This window comes from Gorilla gorilla, chromosome 23, assembly GCF_029281585.2.
Source record: "Gorilla gorilla gorilla isolate KB3781 chromosome 23, NHGRI_mGorGor1-v2.1_pri, whole genome shotgun sequence".
Classification (NCBI taxonomy): Eukaryota; Metazoa; Chordata; class Mammalia; order Primates; family Hominidae; genus Gorilla; species Gorilla gorilla.
Window position 1 is genome coordinate 44003631 of NC_086018.1, and position 18527 is coordinate 44022157.

Genomic DNA, 18527 nt, shown 5'->3' on the forward strand with positions numbered 1-18527 from the left:
GTGGTGATGATGGAGGTAGGGAGTTTGACGGTGGAGGAAGTGGTAGTGGTGGTGTTTTTGTTGGTAGTAGTGCTGTTTTAGAGAATTAAAAAGAGGAAGAAGATCTCTTCTCCACCCACTGGGTCCAGTTTGGAACCTGGACATGCCCTCATCATGTTACAGTCTCTGGACATCAGCTGCCCTCTTGGCCATCAATTTTCCATGGAAGTGATGGAGTGATGGGGTGGGGTGCTAGGTGACCTCAGGGCACTCTTCTCAGTCCTGGGGTCCCAGGACCTCTTTTCTGTTGGGGGAGGGGAGGGGTCATTCTCTCCTTAGTGGGTAGAGTCGGGACCAGAGTTGCAGATCAACAGCTGGGCAGTAAAGGTGGGGGAGGCCAGCCCGTGCTCTCACAGCTGCCTGAGCCTGCAAGCCAGCAAGGGGCCTGTGCCGGGCTGGAGTCCACATGTCCCCTGCAAAGGATGGCCTGGCTCCCTGTGAGAGGAGGACGCAGGGGCAGCTCTGAGGTGAGGCTGGTGATATCCAGGGCCTCGGGGCACGAAAGCTCCTTCCTGGGACCCCGCCTACCCCATTTCCACCTCCTGACCAGAACCCGAGGATCAAGCCTGAACGCGGGGCCTCCCGGTCCCAGAATCCACTGCACGATGGGGCAGTGACACCAGCGCCTCCTGAGAAACTGGAGGTCTTTCCCCCAGGCCCCCAGGATTCACATAGCTCTTCATCCCCAGCCAGTCCCTGGCCTCTGGCCCTTCACCCTGTCCTTAACCTTGGGGTTGGCCCTGGTTCCTCTGCCTCATCCCTGACAATGCCCAGCATGCCCACCAGAGGGCGCTCAAGGGCAGGGAAAGGACCTGGTTTGCGCCAGGCCTTGGCATGGGAGCCGAGACTCCTGGGACAAGGGGAGTCTGTCCCGCCCGTGGGAGACACAGGGCAGGAGAGTGCGGGATCTGGATTCCCAAAGACCCAGCTTCCAAGCCACTAGGCCGTATGACTCTGGCAAGTCCCTCGCCCCTCCGTAGTACTGCCTGCCTGGGGGGCTTCAAGGAGGGCCCGGTAGGACTGGGGACACTTGGCTGCACCTCTATCCCATGTGGGGAGACTGAGGCCAGGTGGGGACATGGTGTCTGGGGCCTTTGCTGTCCCCATGAGAAGTAGGGTGAGTTTTTGAATCTGCAGTCCCCAGGGGGCTGAGGGGTCTGCAGGTCCCAGAAGCACCCCCTTGGCCGCCCAGGACACACAGCACACCGCAGCGGCCAGGCCCAGCCCCGAGGTGGCGAGAGAGGAGGTGTGGACAGGCCCTGTTCTGTTCCTCCATCCCCCTGGGTGCACGCTGGGACTGTTTCTCCTCAGCTTCTGTGAGCAGTGAGGAACCTCAGGGTGCAAGTGTCTGGTGAGTCCCTGTGGCCGCTTCTCCCGACTTACACGCAGGAGGGGACCTGTTCCTGTTCATGCCATGGTAGCTCTGGCTCTCTCTTCGGTGTCCACAGTGGCTGCACCATTTCACCTTCCCACCAGCAAGCGTCTGCACAGGCTCCAATCTCTCCACGCCCTCCCCTGCTCTTTCCGGCTGTGTGATTCTTCACTGTGGTTACTGTCACAGCATCAGTGACAGTGAGTCGGTGCCGCACTGTGCTCCGTTCCTTCTCACGGTTGATTCCCACCCTGTTCTCTTCCCCCTGGGAGCTCACGCTCAGGAGGGAGAGGGCTCTGGAAGCCACAGCCCCGCACCGTGAGTGGCCAGGGCGAGGGAGCAGTGGGCCAGCAGGCAGGGGCGAGCTCGATGCCTCAAGGAAGTCTCCAGAGTTCACTCATTCCGTGAGTGTCAACCAACAAGCAGCTCCCTGCGGGCCTTATGTGCCAGGCCTGGGCTGAGAGGCTCTGAAGTTACCAAAATCAGCACCAAAGTGTAGCAGTCCCCCTCAGTCCATGAACTGCTAAATCAAGCTCAGAGTCTAGCGGGAGAGACAGACCGGTCGGCCAGACAGACAGACAGACAGACCACCCTCCTCCAAGCTGGAAGGCACCTGATGCAACAGGGAGTGCCAAAGGCAGATCAGGGAGGGCTTCCCTGAGGCGATGCCACTTGGCTGAGTCTGAGAGGCGAGGAGGGGATAGCTGGGCCCTGGGAACCACCTGCGGGCACAGGGTAAGTTCCACGTAACGCCCCAGGGGTGACACTTGGGCCAAAAGGAGGTCAGCAGCAGGCAGGGCTGGGCCTGAGGCCTGGGACAGAGCTGAGTCCTGGCCTATGGCCGTGGGGCCAGGGCAGGCACCAGGACCTCCAGGGTGCCCTGGTCCAGGGAGGGGACCTCCAGGGTGCTCCGGTCCAGGGAGGGAACCTCCAGGCCATCCCAGTCCAGGGAGGAGAGCTCCAGGCCGCCCCCATCCAGGGAGGGCTGCTTGACTCTGGTCTCTGCTCCCTGCGCTGACTCAGAGGGCCGGTTCCGCTTTGTGGAGCTCAGTGGGGCCGCCCTCCTGGTCCACGGCCTGGTGGCCGGCTGTGGTCTATGCTGAGGAAGGGGAAGCCCAGGTCCATGCTGCCTGCCCAGGACCTCTCTGCAGAGCCTGCCTCTTCTCTTGGCCCAGGTCTGGCATCGGGGTGGGCTCCTGCAGCGGCCCTGCCCCTCCGGAGTATTTCCAGGGCCAGGGAGACTGGCAAGCACACAGGCACGTTGCGATGGGTGATGGAGGGGCGTGCAGGCGATGGAGGGGCCCACGCCACGTGGGTAGGCAGGGCCTGGGAGAAAGGGTGCCCAGGGACCACAGGAGCTGAGCCCTGAGGGTTCAGGAGAGAGTGCCAGGAGGGGGAGTAGGCGGGAGAGGAGGAACAAGAATGACAGAGGGGACCTCAGGACCCAGACAGGAAATCACAGCACAGGTCAGGGCCCATGTCTGGGGAGAGGGGACAGGAAGGGCTCTAAGGCAAGGATGGAGAGGCAGGCAGGCCACGGGAGGCCTCTGGACTGAGACCCAGATGCAGCAGGCTTGAGGGACCTCAAGAGAGGGCACTGCAGGCAGGGGCCCAGCCGTGCAAAGGCCCTGTGGCAGGAGGGCTGAGGTGCCACCCACACAGCCCGAGGGCAAGGGCTGCAGGAGAGGGGAGAGATGAGGTAGAGATTTTCCCAGGGCCATCCCTCCCAACTCGACCCCCTCCCCAACAGGGTCCCAGGGCCCTGCCATTTTAAGGCTGAAAGAAACCAGTTTGACTCAAACTGGAGGCATCTCCTCTGGGAATCTACAGCCCTAAATCACAGCGCCTGGGCAGCGAGTTCACTTCAGGACACACTGGTCTTCTGAGTTCTGTCTTCCTGTGTAGCTGGGGGGGATGGACAGCCCTGGCCCCGGGCCACTGTTCCCCGCCAGCGCATTGTCTGCCAGGCCAGCGGCGGAAGCAGCAGCTGCTGGGGCAGGCGGAGCCTGCTGGAGGAAGCCAGGGCCCCCCTAACCCCCGCCCTCCGCTGTCTCCACTTGCCCCACCCCCTCCACCACTGGAACCTGGGGGGCAGAGGCTGGGCATGGAGACCCGCCCTGCCTCCAGCACGGGCCCCCCAACGCTGGCCAGAACCCTCCCTGTCCTTCCACCCACCCAACTCAGCCCAGTCCCCTGCAGACTCTCAGGACCATCTGGTTTTCCAGTTTGTGGGTGACTGACCCACAGTTGCCCTGACTAGATGTCGGCCACCTCTCCGCCCAGAGGGAGGGGAAGAGAGAAAAGCCAAAGCCTAGTTTACAAGGGAAGTGACTCCAGGCCTGGTTGCCTCCTCCTTCCCAAAGAAAAAGAGTTCAGCCACTGGCCCTGTGGGGATCTGGACCCCAGACCTCAGGGGCAGGGACTGGGGAGATGCAGAGGTCAAACCTGGGAACCTGTAATGGTTCCCTGGTCCCAACGGCACCTGCCCTGAGCTGAGCCCTGAGCCTGATTCTACAGTCCCAACCCACCACCCTGTGCCCCCTACCCCTCCCCAACCCCAACTCACGAAGCCAGGGTCACCGGACACTTCCCTCATCCTTTGAGGAAAGATGGTGAAGCCTCAGAGGCGGGAAATGGATTCAGTTGTCCACAGCTGAATGTGTATGATCCTGTTCAGGTGTGAAAACTGAGTCAGTTCAGTGCCCGGTGGCACCTGACATTCACAGCATCCCTGTTGGGGTGCCCGCCTTGGACGCCATCTGTCCAGGCAGGTGTCCTCTGCGGGCTCTTGTTCCAGGCTGGCATGGCTGCCAAGGCCCCTTAATGGGCCAAGTCCCTCTGGATCACCCAACGCCTGGGTCACTGCTCCTGCGGCCACTCCTGGACCTGCCGCTCCTCATCCCCACCCCTCACCAGGGCCCAGCTGTGCACCTGTGCACGGCTCCCGCTGGCTGAGTTCCCCCAGGCAGTGGGCACAGGCCAGCCCTGCCCGGCCCGCAGAGCCCACCCTGTCCTGTCCTGAGGATCTGAGAGCCCTCTCAGCCTGGTCCCTTCCCCAGGGCTGGCAGCAGTGCCCACCCAGAGGCCCTGGCTCTTTGTCTCCTCAGGGACATTGTTTGGAACGTAGACTCCTGTTGGCCAGGGATCTGGTTTCTAGACTCTTCTTTTGCTGTTTTCCTTCAAACATTAGCCACGCTTTTCAAAGTATACTTTAACCTCAGACGCTGGCCGGCATCTCCATCGTCCCTTGCTGGGTACTGCCCTTGACCGTGCAGCTGCCTGGGGCTGGAGGAGGTGCAACCTTGGGGAGAAAGTCACATCCCCTGCACCAGGCAAGGACAGCCAAGCCCACTGCCAGAGGAGTCACTGGGTTCAAGTAAATAATCAAATTGGAATTGTGTGTTCAATGTAAGCATCAGAGAGCCTGCTGTGCACCCTCCCACCCCCCCCCCATAACCTTCTGTGGCTCCCTGTCGCCTCCCTGAAGGCCTTGCTCTTCAGCACAGCACACTTGAGCCTCTGGGTCTTATTTCTCCCCTGTTCCCCCTCCTCAGGCACATGGGAGCCATGCCTCGTGCCTTTGTCATGTGGGCCCCTCTGCCCAATCAGCACAGGCTCACAGGGCCAGGTTCAAAGGACCTTCTAGACTCTTTGGCTTCAGAGGGGCTGTCCACACACCTGGCCAAACTGCTCCTCACAGCCACCTTTCCATCTGCTCTCCCCTGCCTTCCTTGCCCTGGCTAACCCTACTCAGCCCTCAGGTCTCACCACCTCCTCCGGGCAGCCTCTCCTGACAGCCTCCACCAGCCCCCAGACTCCCACAGCCCCCAGACTCCCGCAGAGGTCTGAGGTGCCATCTAGGGGCATTGTCCAATGACAGGGGACAGCTCAGAGGTGGGGGGATGTTCTGTATGCACTCCCTGCCTGCTGAGCTCAGGAGCCTGGGGGCCAGGCAGTTGGAGAAGCAGACAAGCAAATCAACAGCAGAAATAGAAATGACACTGACAGCTACCACCTGGCACCTGCCTTAGAAAATGCATTGAGCACAAAGGAAACAGACGTGCAGGCGGCCAGGCGACATTGACACTGCATGGAGTAGGGGGCAGGGATTCAAAGCCCAGGCTCGGGTGGGCGCGTCCCAGGCACCTGCTGCCGCGCTTCCCAGAGAGTGAAATTTGCCATTGTGGGGTGGGGGCATCTTAAGGGTTGTAGAAACCAAGGAGCTCAAAGGAAGGAGCCAGGGGTCGCCTTGTCCAGAAGGGATTTGGGGGTGCAGCAAAGATGCCACAGAACATCAGAACATGTATTTAAAAGTAGAGATGAAAGACCAAGGGAAGGGGGAGAGAAGGTAGGTCTAAGTGGGGGCAGAGATAGGCCCATGGCTTTGGCTCCAAGCTTCCCAGTAGCAGAGGCAAAAAGGGAAAGGGGCAGTTTACACAAATTACTATTCTATGGGTACAATTAAAAGGCACCACATCCTACTCCTGATGCTTTCCTTCCATGGCGGACTGGGGATGGCACAGGAAAAGAGCGTGTGGAATTCCTTCCCATCCTGTACATATTCAAAGCATTGCACTCTCCCGGGTTCTGGGGCTTCCAGGTGAAACAGCCCCTACCTGCCAGGCCCTCAGCCTGTACCTGTGACAGCCCCCTGCTTCCTCCTCACAACAGCCTGGGCACTTGAGGTCGGGGTCTCAGCTGTCACTCTTCCAACCCTATAAATGAGGAGGTGGAAGGAAAGAAGCCAGCACTTCATGAGGACATGGTGGTCTGTCTGCCCATGATGCAGACGCCGGCTTTGTGCAGGGACCCCATTCCTCAGCCCCCCATGTGTGCACCTCTTTGGCCGGACCTGTCCTCCCATCCAGGTGCCTCCCAGATGAGGGTCCTGTGCTGAGGGACTTGGTTTTGTGTCTAGTGGCTGCTCCTAGCACCCTCACCTCTGTCCTCACCCAACCACTGGCCAGCTGGGCTCCTGCCTCCCTGCAGGTAGGGCAGGTATGGAGGGAGCACAGCCCTGAGCATCCAGTCTTTTCAGTCTGGCCAACCCCCAACCCAGTGGCTCTGAAGGTGCCTGGAGAACCAATAGCTCAGGACCCCGCAGACCAGGCCTCTCACATGGCTGTAAGAGAAAGTTCCTCCACCCCACCCTACCCCTCGATGTCTCCTGCCCCTTCCACCCTGGGCAGATGACGGCTCCATACAGGCCAAGCCTGGATGCAGGTGGATCGAGGCCAAGGACACGGGGGTCCCCTGGAGTGAGCACAGATGGTGGCATTCGTTTGACCTGCTGTGGCCTCTAGAGCCCCGAGCCACGTGGGCCAGAAGGTGCAAGAGTGTTCAGGGAGACCAGGGAAGCCTTGGGGCTTCTCCAGTTACCCTAAAACATAGACACTGACAATAGCCACTTTCTTATGCTCCATGGGTCATAGTGGGAGTGCCTGGTTTCTGTTCCCCCCCAGTGGGGGCCTCGGCTAGAGGGAGCTCCAGGGCTGGGCCAGAATCAAGGTTTCCTCACTTGGTATCATCTGGGCTCCACCAGCCAGCACCCCTGGAGAGCCAGGCAGATGCATGGGCTTGCCCAGCCCAGCCCAGTGCTCACATGGCACCTCCACCACCCACTCACGGGGTGGTCACAGGCCCAGTTGACCCAGGGGAGAAGCATTAGCACCACCCTGGATGGGGCATGGTGTGGCTCTAGGAGACGCCTTGAATGGGAGATCCAGCCCTTCCACAGCATCCTTCACTCCTGTATCAGGAAATCCGCCCTTTGCCCTGGCTGCTTTGCCTGTCCCTCACTGGAACATGCTCCAGCCACCAGGCTTGCATCTTCAGAGCCCCGCTGCCGCTTTTCTCTATGCCTTCCCAGCCCCTCACTGCACCTGCTCCAGCTGGCCCAGAGGCCGACCCTGTGGGCACGTTTGCCAGCTCCCTGTGCTGGGACCTGTCCGTGGCCTCTGCCAGTGCAAGGCACTGGCAGGAGGCCTAAGGGTCCCTGCCACCAGTGGCTGCAGCTACCTCCCCATTTGGCCACCAGCCCCAGAGAACGGCTCCTTCCCTCCTAGTTTTTCCTGAGCTGGGCCCACGCCTTTGTCCTGTTTTTAAACGCTCCTCAAGTGGCCCAAATTGAGGGGCCACACTATCTGCTTCCCCCAGGGAGCCAAGAGGGCTGCCAGCTGTCACTCGTGGGACTCTGGCCAAGGGGCCCCTTAAGACTTCCACGGTGAAGAGCTGCTTTGAGACGGTCACTGCCCTCATGCTGGCTCAGTGGGGACAGGGCTGCAGGGTCTAACTCCAGAAAGACTCGGCCCCAGCAGGGGAGCCGGCGCCAACCAGACAGCTGAATCAACAGCCACCGCCATGGGTCCAGGCCCCCTGCAGCCTGGCGGCCCCACACACAGGACTGGGGGCTGCTCAAGGCCAAGGGTGGGGCTGTACTCCTCAGTGGAGATGGCAGCAGCCCCCTATCCCCTTCCCCACCCTGGCTCCTGTGTCCCACAGTGAGGCCTTTCCGGTGCACAGCCTGGGTGAGGGGTTGGTGGGTCCAGATGGCACATTCAGACCCTACATCCCCAGCCCAGCAGAGCAGGGGGCGTCAAAGGGGAAGGGGCAGTGGGGGGAGGAACAAGGGGTGGGGGTGTGCTTTGGAAGCCTTGAGAGTTGCCCTGAAGGCTTGAACCACCCCCAGGGCCAGCAGGAGAGCCATTACCATAACCAGGCAGGGTCCCCTTTTAAGAAAACTGCCCTGGTGGGCTGGTTGCGGTGGCTCACACCTGTAATCCCAGCACTTTGAGAGGCTGAAGCAGGCAGATCACGAGGTCAGGAGTTCGAGACCAGCCTGACCAGCATGGTGAAACCCCATCTCTACTAAAAGTACAAATAATTAGCCGGGCATGGTGGCGCGTGCTTGTAGTCTCAGCTACTCAGGAGGCTGAGGCAGGAGAATTGCTTGAACCTGGCAGGCGGAGGTTGCAATGAGCCGAGATCGTGCCACCACACTTCGGCCTGGGCGAGTGAGACTCCGTCTCAAAAAAAAAAAAGAAAAGAAAAACAAAACTGCCCTGGTGGCCACTGATGGAGAAATGGAGGGACAGAGGCCAGGGAGGGAGACTCTCGCTGGGGCATGGAGGGCTTTGGGGCAACAGTGCAGCCCAAACAGAGTGGGCCTTGGCCAGAGGTGGACAGAGCCGGATGTTGAGGGTGGGGTGGGCACAGTGAGAGGCAGCCACACCAGCTGCTCCCGCTGGGCCAGGCCTGGTGGATGGTGTCATTCTCCCTCACATTCCTGGATCTCAGGGACACCACTTCCCCAGGCTCAAGCAGCTGAGTCATGAGTGTCCTCCCTTGAGGGGACCCAGCCATTGGCTTGGGTAGATTAGTTCTGATTTAACCCCAAAATAATGACTTAGTGGCTTTCCTAACTGCAGCCAGCTTTTCAGGGCCTCCGAGCTTTCAGGCCACCTCCCCTCCCAGATGCCCTTGAGGTGGACCTGAGAAGACCGGCCCAGAGGAAGGCGAGGAAGACTCCACAGGGGTGACAGGGGCCCAGACACCCCCTATTTGCATCAGGACCCATGTGAGCAGAGCTCACCCTGTTGTCGCCCTGGGCACCATGGCCATCTGCCAAGGGACAGATAGATGGTCCTTCCTAGTCCTCAGGCCTCAGGCCATCCACAGGGTAAACCCACATCCACCCACATCTCCTGGAGCCTCCCCCGCCTGGGAATGGGAGCGAATGACCGCATCACACTGGTCTGATGGATGAGTGAGCAGCACCCGGGAGGCCAGAGGCGGGAGGCTTGGCCTGGCCGGCAGGGAGTGGGCACCCTGGGCTGGGACCGGGTTTCCTGCTCCCCTCTGTCTAGGCTTTTCCTGGGGGACCTGGCCTTGGAGGCCAGCGCCTGAGGGCCCTGCAAGACAGTCAGTCTTGCTGTCACTCCCAATGCCATCTTGTGTCCCCTCTCCCCAGTCCCCTCTGCTCTGGGAGACTGGTGAGTGAACACCTCGTGAGGTGCATCCTGTGTGGGCAGGATTCCGACCAAGTGCTCCGACGTGGAAGGAAGGAATGCACACTCAGGCAAACTGGGTGTGACCACCTTGCTGTCCTGCGATCTAGGGGATGAGAGGAGGTGACAAGGCCCAAGGGGGTCATGCCACAGACATGCCCAGGCCCGGCCTATGTGGTCAGCCGAGGGTCCTTTAGCTGCCCGTCTAGTGTCCTCAGGTAGGATGCCTCGTGCTGGGAGCCAGGCCGCCCAGCACCCCTCCAGCCTCTGCTGACTCCAGCTGTGTGTCATCGGGCATCTAACTCAACCTCTCTGTTTCTTGTCCTTCTGCGCCTAGGGTCATGATAGACCTTGCTTCCCAGCATGCATGGAAGAGGCTGCGAAGAACAGCTGGTGCCCAGGAAACTGGGAAGCACTGGCTAGGTCTCAGTGCTGTGGCTGCTGGTGTTCACACCATGGGCCAATGCTAGGGATTCACAGAGGCAGGGGATGGGGTCCCTGCTCCAGGGGTCTCCCAGTCTGAGGGGCAGACATGTCACTGATGTCAACTCTCCTGGGTGGCCTGGGGTGAGAGAGAGTGACTCATCCCTGGGTGCCTTGGGGACGGTGGCCCTAGGAGGGGACTCCCCTGGCCCTGAAGAGTTGTGTGGCATCCCAGGTAGAGGGGCTGGAGGGGTAAAGCCCACCGCCATGCTCTGAGCACACTGAGGGCTTGGCGTGAGGGTGTGGTGGATGGGGGTTCGGTGGGCTGCGAGGCCTCCAGCCTCCCACCTGCCTGCCTTTATTGATTTCCAGGGATTCAGGACCTCAGACGCTGGGCCGGTGACAGGCCCCTGGGATTCTGGTTGCAGTCCAGTGGGTCTCTGGCCACCCTGGGCCTGATCAAGTCCTCCCTCTATCTGGATCTATCTCTCCATCACCAAAAGTTGGCACTTGGGTTTAGTGGCTGACAGCCCTTCTGGTTCTAACAGGAAGTGGCTCTGCGGGGTTCCGTCACACACGCACTGTGCTCGGGGTCCAGGAAAGGGCTCTAGGAGTCGGACGGTTGGTGGGGGAGGATGGAGTCTGGCTGCAGAGCCCAAGCATGTTTTGTGGGGGCCCGGCGGGTGAAGGGTGTCACAGCGAGGGAGGTGCAAGGTGATAGATGAGAGAGGCAGTCCCAGCACAGGAACCCACACAGGCAGCACCTGCACGGCATGGCTCTCCCGCCCTCCATTCGCGGGGCGGCCTCCCATCCTCCATTCTGATGGTGACATTGAAAATGAAACGCCAGGACCCCAGCACCTGCATGGTGTGGCCCTTCTGTCCTCCATTCTTTTTTCTTTTTTCTTTTTTTTTTTTTTTTTGAGACAGAGTCTTGCCCTGTCGCACAGGTTGGAGTGCAGTGGTGTGATCTCAGCTCACTGCAACATCCGCCTCCCGAGTTCAAGCGATTCTTCTGCCTCATTCTCTCAAGTAGCTGAGACTACAGGCACCTGCCACCATGCTTGGCTAATTTTTGTGTTTTTAGGAGAGACGGGGTTTCACCATGAGCCCGGCTGGCCTCGAACTCCTGACCTCAGGTGATCCGCCTGCCTCGGCCTCCCAAAATGCCAGGATTACAGGCATGAGCCACCACACCCGGCCTCCATCCACCCTTCTGATGGTGACATTGGAAATGCCAGGACCCCAGGGGTTCAGGTGGCCAACCCAGCTTCCAATCCACCCGTGTAGCCCCATGTGCTATGCCTTGGGTAGGTTGCCAGGGTTCTGAGCCTCTCCCTCCTTGTGTGAAAGCCCCTCTCCTGGATCTGGGCAGAGGGTGTGCACGGCCTCTGGAAGTGGCCTGGTGGACATGGGGGCTCAGTGAGCACAGGGCCTGGGCTTGCAGGTAAAGCCCGAGGAGGTGGTACGGCTCCACCTGGCTGCCCTGGGGACCCAAGGTGCGGGCATGGGCACTGGACCTCTGCCCCAAGAGAACGGCTGGCGGCCTTGACATCTTGGCGCCTCCCCCGCTCCCTCAGCCCTGTCCCCTGCACCTAGGGCCCTGCAGGGGCATCCCAAACTGGCACCTTATTCCCGTGAACTGGGCCCTTCTCTTCAGTTTCCCTCAGTTAGGAAGCCAGGTCCCACCTTTCTTTCTTTTTTTTTTTTTTTTTTTTTTTTTTTGAGACAGTCCAGCTCTGTCGGCCAGGCTGGAGTGCAGTGGCACGATCTCAGCTCACTGCAACCTCCATCTCCTGGGCTCAAGCAATTCTCCTGCCTCAGCCTCCTGAGTAGCTGGGATTACAGGTGTGTGCCACCACGCCCAGCTAAGTTTTGTATTTTTAGTAGAGACAGGGTTTCACCATGTTGGCCAGGCTGGTCTAGAACTCCTGACCTCAGGTAATCCGCCCGCCTCGGCCTCCCAAAGTGCTGGGATTACTAGGCGTGAGCCACTGTGCCCGGCCACCAGGTCCCATTTTAGTGACCACCCCCGACACCCCGAAGAATAATAAGCCTCGCCCTTCCCCACACACTCCTCCCCTCCTAGAGCCTGAAGCCCCAGGTGGCTGTTGACTGGAGGGGAGGGGAGCACTTCCCACTGGAATATCTGACTTCAAACCTCTCCGGCCCCACCTTCCTGCAGGCTCTGCCCCCTGAAACTGACAACCCAGCTATGAAGTGGCAAACATGATCATCCCTCTCTTGTGTGTGGGAGGGGTGAAGATTCAATGAAATATCACAAGTGACACTCTCACCCAGGGCTCCCAGAGAGGGTGGCCCCAGCCCTACGACACCCATGGCCCCAGGGGAGCTCATGACTTTGAGGGTGTCGGTGACCCTGGGGGTGCCCTGGCTCTGGACTGGGCCACCATGTGTCACTGCAGCCACCAGGGGGCAGCAGAGGGGAGCTGTTCTGCTCTCAGGAGCTGGAGCCTGTGCTTCCTGCAAGGAGGGGGGACAAGAAGGCCCCCGGGGTCACTCGAGGCCAGCAGAGGAGTCCAGACTCCGATCCCAGCTCCACTGCTGCCTCCCGCATGCCTGGAGCCAGCCCGGCCCTCATCTGTGCACGCAGGGTGTGCTGCACCCAACCGGGCATCTCCAACTCGGAGATTCAGCTGCAGCCCTGGCCATCAGACCCACGGGCCCTGAAGTCCAGGGGGCACTCTCGCCCACCTCCTGTCTGCAGATGGGGAAATTGAGGCCCAGCCAGGGCAGGGGATTTGCCGATGTTTCGCAACAAATTCGAGTCAGAAATATGCCCAGCTGGGCCTGCCGGCGCGGAGGCCCGCTCGGGACACTGCTGGCCAACGCAGGGCCCAGCACGGTCCCAGTCACACCCACAGCAGGGTCCTGCCAGCCTTCTCCGCTCTCCCCTGGGGGAAGTGACCCTCCTCCACCTCCCAGAGCCCACTTGAGTCAGCAGGAGGCCCCCCTGGGCCAGGTGCCAGGTGCCGAGTGGCTGCCTCCAACTCGGGGGCTGCTATGCAAGGATGTTTCCAGTTCTCCGGGTCCTTCCTTCCACCTGGGAGGTCCGGGGCTGCCAGGCCATGCTGGTCCCTGTGGCCCTAGGGCCCGCCCAGCGCAGGGCCTGGCAGGGAGAGGGGGAAACGTGGGTGAGGGAAGTGAGTCACCCCTTGGGGCACTTCCCTGCTCAGTTCCTGCCTCCTAGCAGCTTCTGCGAGGCAGGTCACACCTGCAGGGGAGCCTGGCAGCGCTAGGAGAGGCAAGGGGTGGGGGTGCCGCCTTTTCATGGGGCCAAGAGAGGCCTGAGAGGGACACCGGGTGGACAGCCCCAGGGGCCTCCTTGCTCGGCCAGCCGGCATCTCCCCCTGATCCCAGCATAGGAGGGCCGGTGGCCTGAGTGCTCTGCTCTGTGCCCGGAAAAGACTCATGTTCCAGGAAAAAGCCGCTTGGCAGGTCGGAGCAAGCTCATGGTGCTGTTCCCAGACCCGATCCGATGCGTGTGGAGGGAGGCCTGCCCTTGCCCCCAGGGCTGCAGGGCGAGAACAGACCTTGATTCCTGCTATAACCCCGGGCACGGCCTCTGTTTCTCCGCGTGTGCCTGGGGGTGGCGTGTTCTCAGGGCAGGGGCCTCTAAGGATCAGAGTGAGGCTGCAGGCCCAGGCTGAGGCCTGCACCACCTCGGATGGGAGATGAGTAAATGTCTGGGTCCCCCTGGCCACTCCAGAGTGAGGCTGCCAAGCATCCGGCCTGAAGTCCGGCTCCCGTTCTCAGCCTGCCAGGCCCTTGTGCGGTGGCGTTGGGCAGGCAGGGCAGGGAGGCCACGGCAGCCATCTTCCCAGGGAGCTGGGGCCTGGCCAGCAGCGCTTCCCAGTGGCCTCCTCCTGTGCTCCGAGCTGCATTACCTCATCGGGAAGCCATTCCAGAAAGGAGCTGCAGAGCCCCTGGGAGTGGGAGTGGGGAGAGCTGCGTCAGCGCCCTCCTGGCAGCCTCGGTGCCAGACGAGGGCAGGCGTCACGCCTCCGGGTGTCTGCCTGCCGAGCGACTGCTGGGAGAGCAGCTGGCTTTTGTCAGCGTTTCGGGGTGACCGGGCTGGGCTGCAGCAGGCAGGTGGCGTGGCACGGCCCATGGCCGGCCAGCTACCAGGTGGGCAGAGGATCTATTTCAAGAGCCGGAACCAAATGGCCAGGCATGAGGGGAAGCCAGGTGCAAACTCAGTGGCAGAGACCAAGCCCTGACCCCGCAGTCCCAGGCCTCAGTTTCCCCTCAGGCCAGCCCTCCTCCCAGCACCTGTCCTGTGCTTCCTATAGCCAAAAAGAGCACCAGACACGAGTGAGCAGGTGACTACACTCCCTGCTGCCCGCTGGTGTAAGCCAGAGGCCCTGCCACCCACAGCTGGCCTCCAGAGGCCTTTCTGGACCACAGGGTCAGGGCTGAGAGAGGTGGGGGTGGCAGGGGCAGCTGAGGTGCTGGAGAGGGAGGACAAGCTTCCTGCCTGTGGAGGAGACAAAGGCAGCTCCCAACCCTGCTCCTAGCCTTCCTGCCCAGTTTGGATTCCAGAAACACCTCTTGGTGCCTCAGTTTTCTCATCTGTTTTGTGTGTGTGTGTGTGTGTGTGTGTGTGTGTGTGTGTGTGTGTGTGTGTGGTGTGTGTGTGTGTGTTTTGTAGATAGGGTCTTTCTCTGTCACCCAGGCTGGAGTGCTGTGGTGCGATCATGGCTCACTGCAACCTCTACCTCCTGGGCTTAAGCAATCCTCCCGCCTCAGTCTCTCGAGTAGCTGGGACCACAGGTGCACACCACCATGCCTGGCTAATTTTTGTTTGTTGGTTCATTTTTGTAGCGACAGGGTCTCCCTATGTTGCCCATACTGGTCTCAAACTCAGCTCAAGCGATCTGCCTGCCTCAGCTTCCCAAAGTGCTGGGATTACAGGCGTGAGCCACTGCGCCCAGCCCGGCTTTCTCATCTGTAAAATGGGTTGACAATGCCCACCCAGATAATGGTTGAAAGGACTCGTGAAACCATGTAGGAGGCACAGGCAGACAGGCACTTGTGGGGGTCCATGAGTGAGCCTCAGTGCCAGCTCCCCCAGGCCAGCTTCCAGCCTTCACACTGTCTGAGCCAGAGGAGTCTTCCTAAAACAGAGGACTGTGTGGAGCACTTCTCCACAGAGAAGCCTCTTGCCTCAAGTCAGTGACACTGTCCTCCAGCCCCACCCAACTGTACATGTGCCCAAGCTCATCATACTTTTCCCCAAACCCTGTCTGTCAGGAAAACTCCTACTCACCCCGCAAAACTCCATGTGAGATGCCCACTCGCTCATCTAAAATGCCTCACAGGATTACCCTAAGAACCAAAGAAGAATATACATGTGTGAACACATGGGCATGGTTGCCAAGTGAGGAGCATCACACTCATGACTGTCCCCATTACTTATTAGAGCAACCATAACCAAGAATGCAGCGGTGGGCAGGAAGTATTACTGGGGATAGGAATTAGCAGGAAGTTTTTCTGGCTTGGAACTTAAGCCCAACTTTGGCAGATGGCAGAATTTTCAGAGAGGAAAGGAGGAAATTGGAGGCTAGTGTGGCAGTGTTAAATATGGCTGCAAAGTCCTTGGTCCTTCTCCCATTGAAGCGTGGGCCCTATGGCCTCTCCTCTTGAGTCCAGGTGGGCTTGTGACTACTTCAGCCAAGACAATGCGGCAGAAATGTTGCTGGGTAACTTCCAAGGCTCACTCATAAAAGGCCATATGGCTTATAACTTGGAGTTAAGTTGCCATCTAAGAAGGAAGTTCAACAACCTGAGACCTCCATGCTGTGAGGAAGCCCAAGCTCCATGAGGAGTCACATGGGGGTGCACTGGTTGACAGTTCCAGCCTTCTAGCCAGCCCAGCCCAGGCACCAGCCATGTGAATGCAGAAGCCATCTTGGAAGTGGATCCGCCAGCAGCAGGTGTCCCGGCCCCCAGCCATTTGAGTTGTCTCAGGTGAGCCACTGAACCACACAGAGTAGAGTGGAGTTGTCCCTACTGTGCCCTTTCAGGACAGAATTCCTGAGCATAATAAAGTGGCTGTAGTTTTAGTCACTGTTTTGGGGCTGTTTGTTATGCAGCACTAATTAACTAGAACAGGTGAGAAGATCAGAACTTCCTGGTGCTTAAAGCCCGCCACACAGCCCCTCGAAGCAAGATTGTCTTAACCTGGAAGTCAGTCCCAAGAACAGGTTCTCCCCACCGCTCTCAGCATTCCCCACCCCAGCCTGGCCCATAAGCAGTGCTTGGGGCATGCGGGGTTGCTGGAGCACTCCCAAGCCACTCCCAACACCTGGAAGGAGCCTCCCCTCCTCAGGATTCTCAGCGGCCTTTGCAGCTTGGATGACTGTGGACCCAAAAGCTCTGGGGAGTTATCCAGGTTCTATGTGGCATGAGTATCCCTCTGTGCCTCAGTTTTCCACCCATGGAATACGGCACGAAACTCATAATCTCTCTGATCCCTCTCGGCTCCTACCCCACCTTCCTGGAGGCCTTGTTCATTCTCATGTGTGTCTCCCCCACATCCTCTTACCCACGTGACTCTGCCTGCCATGAAAGCAGGAGTCATGACTGCAGTCTCACGGTTGAATGTTCTGCACCTGGCACCCAGCCTAGGCCGGAGGATGGATGCCACACCACTCGTGTTTTCTGAATGAATCAATGAGTCAGTCAATAAATGGAGTGAATGAATGAACAAAAGAAAGAACTCTTTCTATACTCACTCGATCCGTTAATGTCCCCTCCCATACAATAAGGATTCCCTTATAGCAGCCCTAGGAGTCTACCCTTGCATGCCTCACATGACAGGGAACTCACCACCTTTCAAGATAGCCTATTTCCTGTTGGGGCAACTCTGGTCAGAGAGTATTTCCCTGAGCTGGCCTCATCCCTGGCCCCTCCCCAGGAGAGTGGCTGGGGGAAGGAGTGCTGGGGGCAGAGGAAGGAGCCCTCAGTCCCCATGGTCCACAGAGCTTGCGTCTGGTGAGTGCTGAGAGCAGGTGGAGGGACTCCAGAGCTCCAGAAACCCCTTGGCTCTCTCTGTGCTGGGCCCAGCTGAAGTCCCAGGGTGGGCGGGGGCAAGACAGTGAGTCCTGCTCTGCCCAGGGCCCAGCTGGGATAGGGCCAGCGCACCAGGAGGTCCACAGAGGCAGAGAAAGCAACCAAGCGGGAGCGGAGCTGGGGCAGGACAGGTGGTCTGTGCTGTTTCCATGGCTCCGGTGCCTCTGCCTGCCTCACTGGCCTGGCAAAAACAAGCCGGGCACTGAGCAAACAGTGCCTGTGACCGCCCCGGACAAAGGCTGGGCTGTTTAGGCAACCGGGCGGCCAAATGGGCCTCCCTGGCGGAACATCGGTTTAGACTAGGCCCGTCGGGGCTGAGTTGCCAGGCCCCACAGCCTGTCCCTTGGGTCTCTGGGGAACAAGCTGGGGCTGGCGGTGGGGACAGGGAGTGGAGGGGAGAGGCTGGGAGGGCCGGGGCAGGCACTACCCCAGTTCTGCCCTCTGGCATGCAGTTCCCTTGCCCAGCCATTCAGGAGAATGAAGACAGCAGGATCTCAGCGGATAAAGGAATAGGGTTTCTCTGTCCAGCCACAGTGACTGGGGCTCAGCAGCAACATATCCCGTGGGACTTCCACCCTCCCAAGGGGCACCCCCAAAGAGTGACCAGTCCTGGGCCCACATGTGAAGGGTCTTTTTGCTGCTACTGTGGACAGATGCTGTCTTCAGCCCCAAGCCAGGCAAACCCAGAATGCCAGAGTGCAGTGCGGGAGGCGGTCCTCCCCCGGGGAGGGATGGGGCTGGGGACAAAAGCCCTCCACAGGGGCAACTCAGAGGCCTGCCCTCCCGGCTCAGGCTCCCGAGACAGAGCCCAGGGCCAGGCGGTGGCTGGCTCCACTAGCGGAGTGCCCTGGACTGGCCGAGGCCCTCCCTCTCGGGGCCACTCACATGAATCTTTGCTTCAGGGCCGGCTTCTGGGGAGACCCAGAGCACGACAGGAGCTCATAGACAGGCCTCTGCGGGTGTGTGGGTTACAATGGCGTCTGCGGTCCTGGAACTCAGAGGCAGAGGAGGCGGGACCCTGTCATCCCAATCACTGTGATTCAGCAGTGTGGGAAGCCAAGGGGCACTGAGGCTAGAAGGACCCAGAGCTGAGGGACACTGGGCTGGCCTGCAGGGGAGAGGCTCTGATTTTAAGGAGAAAGGAGATAAGGATGGGGCCCAGGGCAAGGGGTGCCATCTACAGAGCAGCTCCCAGGCCTGCAGAAGCTCCCTGGTCTGTGTCACTGTGGGCTCCCTGGCAGTGGCATTCCCAGCACCCCTCCCCCTGCCACTTCCCCACTTGGGGCTGGACCACCGGCCTGCCTGCAGGGGAGATTGTGGGGTCTCAGCCCAACAGCCTAGAGCCCAGGGGCAGGCAGCAGCATGCTCTGCTGACCCGGCAGCCACATGGGCCCCTGGAAGCTGCCTCCGAGGCAAGCTCGCACCAGCAGGACGTCAGGGCTGCCCTGGAGCCAACACTGGGGACCGAAGGGAAGGACACAGGCGTAGCCAGGGGCAGCAATTGGACCCTGTGCGTACCTGACCCTATGCGAGCTCTGCAGCTCAAAGGGACCAGAGCTGGCCTGAGTTGGGCAGAATGGGCTGGACCTTAT